The 6,683-nt window shown below is 32.6% G+C and overlaps 1 long non-coding RNA gene across 1 annotated transcript; it reads left to right on the forward strand.

Moving 5' to 3' along the window:
- The first annotated feature begins 338 nt into the window (after window positions 1-338).
- Window positions 339-4,296, forward strand: LOC143084893 (uncharacterized). The gene is made up of 3 exons (XR_012981202.1): window positions 339-476; window positions 2,807-3,005; window positions 3,939-4,296. It is a non-coding gene; the product is annotated as an uncharacterized LOC143084893 (long non-coding RNA).
- Window positions 4,297-6,683: the final 2,387 nt, after the last annotated feature.

The following is a 6,683-nucleotide window of genomic DNA, read 5'->3' on the forward strand; positions in this document are numbered from 1 at the left end:
AGTTTTCTTATTGAAGTTATATTGATAGTTGACAGCACTAAAATGTTGAAAACACTATAAATAGTTACACTTCTGGACCATTTGATATTAACCTCGGATTCTGATCTGATAGTGTTCGAGCTGCTCAGTCGTTTTTTTTTTTATCTTGTATTTTTGTAAACTGCATGTTCGAATTCATTTTATGTCAATGCATTGTTAGTTTGTCTTTTCGTACACAATGTATTTAAGTTTTCAATTGAAAACCCCGATTACAATATCATTTACCCACAATTATCGACAAAATCAACACATTAATAAACGCTATAGCCAATCAACATCACACATGAATAAACGATAGCCAATCAAAGGATTTTACAAGTATTTGTATAAAAGGAGCACACATCTTAACTTGTTGTTTCAATAGTCTGGTTGCAGTTAAATTGCATGGAATACAGAAATGAATATCCAAACAACTTTATTGAGTATATTCGTTTGTGGTAAGTTAAATGAATGTTTTGAATGCTATCAGTTTCATATGTTATAGTTTTAATTCGTTATAAGTCTTTATAAATGCATATATTTACATATACGTTACCCAATATATTGTGTCGCAATCATCAATAACGTGATTTGATGATTTCTGTCAATGGGCGAGGGCGTTTTGTTTTGTATTTGTCGGTAAAATAGCTTTATTAATTAAACATTATTTTAAATAAGTAAGTTAACTGATAAGGTATGAAATGTTGCAGAATTCGACGATTTATTAATAATATATGAAAAACATGCAGAGTAAAAAAGATATCACTAGCTGATCTGTTTCAATTGATTATCATTTTTATTAAAATATTAAAGTCTTGCAGATATTCGCGATTTTTTATATCTTCCTGAAAAGCGCACATATAAGCCTGTACGATTTGTTCCTAATTACTGCTAATTTTAGCTTTTATTTTGTAAACGTGCTTGTTATTATTGTCATTATTTGTCAGTTTGAAAATCCATTTAATATTTTTCGACTCAACGTAACATTAGGAGTATGGTTGTAAAGTCTGACACACAAAACTTTGCGTTTTGATAAAGGTTCTGTCGGTTTAGTGATTTATTGTTTGATTGATTGGTTATTGATTGGCTAGCATTATGAATATCGGATCGATATTTGAACTTGATACTTATATGCTGTTTAATTTTTGATCTACATTTTGTCTTTAAACCTTTGTAATTAACCAATTATGTTCATAATTACACCCATCCGGTTTGTTGACCGACAACTCTAATCGGATACATCGTTAATGTTCTTTTTTGTTTGAGTTTTATTTACTTTTGTAATATACATGTAGCTGATATTTGTATAATAGACGTTTATAAAGAGTGTCAGTTATCGAATGAGGAATTAATGAATGCATGTTAATTAAAAGACCATGGACTATTCTGTTCTTAAATCAAGAAGCAAAAATCCATATGACTTCTTTTGCATATAGAACAAGGAAAAAGAAGAAAACTTTTGCTTATTTTTCAGCCTTCGGCTGTTGTCTACTCTATGGTCGGGTTGTTTTTTCTTTAACACTCCCCATTTCCATTCTCAATTTTATTATGATTTAGATTTGGTACTTCTATTGAATTAAGCGGCAGAAGTTATTCTATGTTAAAGTCTCGAAAGTCGATTAGGAGGCAAATCAATTCAACAGGCAAACTCTGTTGGAGGGGAGGGGTGAATAAAGGAACTTCAATAAGAACGTGAATTGGTGCACGCTTTCATCCCCCATCCCGAGAACTTTTACTCTTTCAAATCTTTTCAATTTGGAATAAACTGTACAACTTTTACTATGAAGTTTTGAAAAAAATCTTATCCTAGAATAGAAAAGTCATATGCACTACAATTTTTTTCAAAGGTCAAAATATAGGGCTGTGCGGCATATTTTCAACGTTTATATGCCCATAACTTTTCATAGTTTAAACTAACACTAACTTTCTTAACTACCCATACCTTGAATGAAGGGTTACCACAGATTTCAATGTAAACAATAGGCACATGTATATTTACTGGTAACATTCCCAAGTTATGTCTCTATGAGATGGAACACATAGAGCATAACTGGGAACCAGTATGTAAACAAAATTAATTTTCTATGAATATTCTAAATCTCCCCAAAAGAGGCGTGGTTTGAGAAACAACTGTATTTACAAAGTGCAACCTATAGACCCAGAACTCTTTTGATTTGCGGTCCTTGGTATTTGACCTTGATATTGAGTTCAAGGTCAAAGGTTAATTTGACGTTCTTTATTTTGCCTTTTGCTTTAAATTCATACTAATACATCATAAAGCCATATGACTGTAGCATTAGGTATCAAGCCATGTGACTAAAAAAGCTAACCGAAAGTGACCTTGTACAAACCAAAAGGGACTTTTTTGTACTTAGTTTAGGTGAAAGGTTGTAGAACAATTCATTTTTGAAAGCAATGTCAAATAAACTATCAAATATTACCGGAAGTGACATTCTTCAGAACGGAAGTAACACATTACCTCCCTTATTTCAAACAGAATTGTTAAGAAACCATATATTTTCGGAATCAGCAAACAATAAGCTTTCATTAGACACTGGTAATGACATTAAAAACCGACTTTTAACATAGTCATATTAAAAATAATCCTGAGAAGTGGAAAGACCTTCAATCGTTTTCTGATCAATTGGTTTTTAATTATTATTGATATTATCAAAACAAAACTCAACATGTACACAAACACTGTACATTTATGTCTTTTGGAAAATTAAAGGTCAAATCAATTTCAAAGAACAATTGACTTACTATTACCTTGCTTACACAATTTCAGTGTTGTTACCAAAGGGTTATGATGGAACACTGACATACAACTATTTTGATGAGATGGCACAATCTTACTGTGCGAGTCAGTCATCAGGCTGGGTTTTCGCTCTTCGACGAGACTGTGCGAGGGGAGCGGATACTTGCAACAATATATGTGCTAGTGCAAAGAATGCAATACTGGCTTCAATTAGTAATCAGAGAACACGGTGAGTATTAACTATTTGATTTTTTATGTGATTTTAAATATAATTGTATATATCTATGTTTTATACTGCAGCTAGATGTGTTTATTTCCAGAATATAGTAACACAGCCATATTTTGTGCAATGTCAATTTCATCATGGATCACTTTTCCAACAATCAGGGGATCCTTAAAGGAAGAAAATAAGTGTGAAATTAGTAGTACAATTTAAATAGCCATCAATGTATTAATTTAAGTTGCAGAATAAAAACAATATTAGGTCAATTTCAGAAAAAATATAAACTTTTATGTATTCGGCGCAAAACTGGGGAAGAGCTTGGTTAAATCTCGCCCTTCCCCAGTTTCCCAGCCTCATACAAAAAAGGGTATATTTTTCGGACATTGACCTAATATTGTATATTTAGTTACGTTTGATTTTACAGACACTAAACTATGTTAAAAACATACCGGGATAATTTATTCTTTTATTCTATTTTCTTTGAAATTTATTAATAGTATTCACTGGGATATTTTAGCGTCACTCTTTACTACAAAGCAACATAGGATACAAGTATGTGATTAACACAATTTGTTTTACTTCATTAAATCTGATGAAATTTATGTAGACCTAAATTAAAGGTCTTTTCGAATGATACTCTTATTTATGGTCATCTCAACATATTTAACTTGTAGTCAGATTCTGTCGATATACTACATTCTTTTTGTTGGTTATTTTAAACATGCATTGCATACTTATTAATTTACACGAATACCAACGAACAAAGCGAAACGAAAACATTTGCAATGTGTGCTTTTTTTCAATATTCTATTTTTTTTTGTGTACTATGTTTCTTGATGTCGTACAAGCGGTTGTTGTGATAAAGTAGCGAATTCAAAGCATCAGATATTACAGATATAACATGACAGAATACAACAACATGTTTTTTTATACTTTTAGAGTCAGTTGCTTCGATGGATACCATGTTGGTAAAAACCATAACAGAATCCGAGACAACCCATCGACTGCACAGCCTGATTCCAACACAGTTATCTTCAAGACCTACGGTTACGGTAGTGGTGGATGTACCTGGAAAGCTAACCGTTGTGGCCCAAACTACTGCTGTTGCAAAGCCTTCTAAAAGGTCTGAGAAAATTCAATCTCAGTTACTGATGAATTAACCTATCCTGTAATGTGGCCTTTTATATCAAATATAGCATATGTTAAGGATATTCTCTTTCCTTGTTTTGAAACTTTGTCAGATAATCGGAATCCTTTGGTATTGTATGTTAAGTGTAAATAAAACTATACCTGCTAACGTCTACTTCTATGTTCATGATTTTATCACATACAGTTAAAAAGCCATTCTTAAAAAATTCATTTAATCCTTAATATTATTTCATAGTTTCTTTAAGACAAAAATGCCAAAGTTAAATGTCGGGAAAAACTAGAGAGACCTTTTTTTGCAAAGATATTACATCTTCATATATATGTAGGACTCTCGAGTGCGATGGGGACGCTAAGTACGATGGTCACGCTAAAGTGCGATGGTATACGCTAAAGTGCGATCCCTCAAGACGCTAAAGTCCGAAGGTCTGTGAAAGTACAGACGTTAGAAATATACAGACTAAAAATGAACACGCCCGAAGACAAATTTCAAATATTTGATTAAGAACTTTTCAACAAAATGTCAGTAACTTAATTAATTTCAACCCTAACCGTGCTTTGTCGGCTAAAGCAAATGTGTTTTATTTTGGTAGCTGGAAGAAGAACTTGTAACAGTATCCTTTAGTCGATCGTTTTACTATAGGCCCTATAGATACAAGTAGTTTTCGCATAGATATCCTGTATCCTGCTTGTATTGGAAGCGAACGGATACATTTGAATCGTTGTTTATGTTGCATATTATTTGGCACTTAAACTTTTCATGCGTAAAATATAAATTGTCGTCTAGAATATGACTAGTAGTAAGTACATTGCAGGAAAATATAACATGAATGTGTAGTCGCTACAAAAAAGGAGAAAATTAAGGTCGGCGAACATCGCCTTTCTCTCTTCTTTAAATTAAATCGTAAACAATTAAATGTTACTTTTTCCGATATTAAACGAATTTTGTATATGTAACTTACAAGGACGATTGTAAGGGGAGTTGTTACCATAAGTAATAGGCTACAACGTGTGAACGGCAAGGTTCACCAATTATCACAATACTTTATACGCTCGAATTGTTAAAAAATCCTTTACAAAAAACATAGTATGTTGTGAAACCTAAACTAACTATTATAGCTGACTATGCGGTATGGGCTTTGCTCATTGTTGAAGGCCGTACGGTGACATATAGTTGTAACTGTCTGTGTCATTTTGGTCTCTTGTGGACAGTTGTCTCATTGCCAATCATACCACATCTTCTTTTTTATAACTTTTTATTTATTATTATTATTATGGTTGGTCTTTTGGAATCATACACTTTTTTAAGACTACATTTAAATTAGAATGCCTATAACATATGATATACCTTATAATACTAGATTCTGCACTATTTTACATTGAATGTTCTTAAAAGTTTTTAAAGCCCTCGAACCTTACCCTATTGGTACATCGTACTAAAGCAAACAAACGACCATCGCACTTTAGCGTGAGACACCATCGCACTTTAGCGAAGACCATCGCACTTTAGCGTGACCATCCACTTTCGAGTACCATCGTACTTTAGAGTCCTACATATCTATTCAAAATACCTTGTTATTATGAAACAGAGGAGCGAACCTCATAAAAGCACAGGAAAAACGGTGACGACTTCGATGGACATGATAGAACATCAAATCCACACAGTAAACTAAATTACACAGAGTAAATGACAACTTTAACTATAACAAAGTCTTTCAGCTGGAATGTTTAAAAAAGATGAATGACACCAAATTTAAGACGAAAATAGCAAGAGGACATTCCAAACGGAAAGGTCCCCGTCACGAGAACTTATACTTGTTCAAATTGCATTCATATGTTGCTTTGTCGTTAATCAAAATGAGTTGATAACAATAACATGCCATTATGATCGATGTAAAGTTATATATCATTTTTTACAGTCAATATGTTCCAAAAACAGCAGTTTGTTAACGTATACATATTTTAACTCATTGTTGGTATAAAGTTTTATGTAAGCAGCACACATTACTTTTTTTTATTTCGTTAAATAATTTTTTTCATACACTCGTTTTGGCTCAATTGCCAGATTAAGTCTTATGAAGTCGTAACGTGCGTCTGGTATTAACAATGAAATCGTTGTTTCTGTAATGAAGTGTTTCAACCACTGGGTTCATGCATCTAACAGGGGACGTTTTCAAACAGGGAGGCAGCGCTTATGTCCGGAAATTTCATTGATATTTTGCTTTGTCGTAAATAAACTGATAAAAAATGGTTAAAAGTTCAAAACAACATTGTTCTTACACCGTCAATCATTGGTGTATATGTTAGAAATTACTTGGTCATGGTTTATGAAGATTTAAAGCCCAAGAATTCCATAACGGTAAACCAACCCGATGATGGCGTTTGTAAAATTTACGCAGGGATGGTTTCAACTTTACGACTTGTAAATCTTGGTTAAATAGCTCACCTGCATTGTGAGCAGCATCTCTCTATCAAGTAATTCATAATAGAAAATACAAATCCTGAAATATTGTATGAATGTGGAGATATTTACTCCGT

The sequence above is a fragment of the Mytilus galloprovincialis genome, chromosome 8 (assembly GCF_965363235.1).
Source record: "Mytilus galloprovincialis chromosome 8, xbMytGall1.hap1.1, whole genome shotgun sequence".
Lineage (NCBI taxonomy): Eukaryota > Metazoa > Mollusca > Bivalvia > Mytilida > Mytilidae > Mytilus > Mytilus galloprovincialis.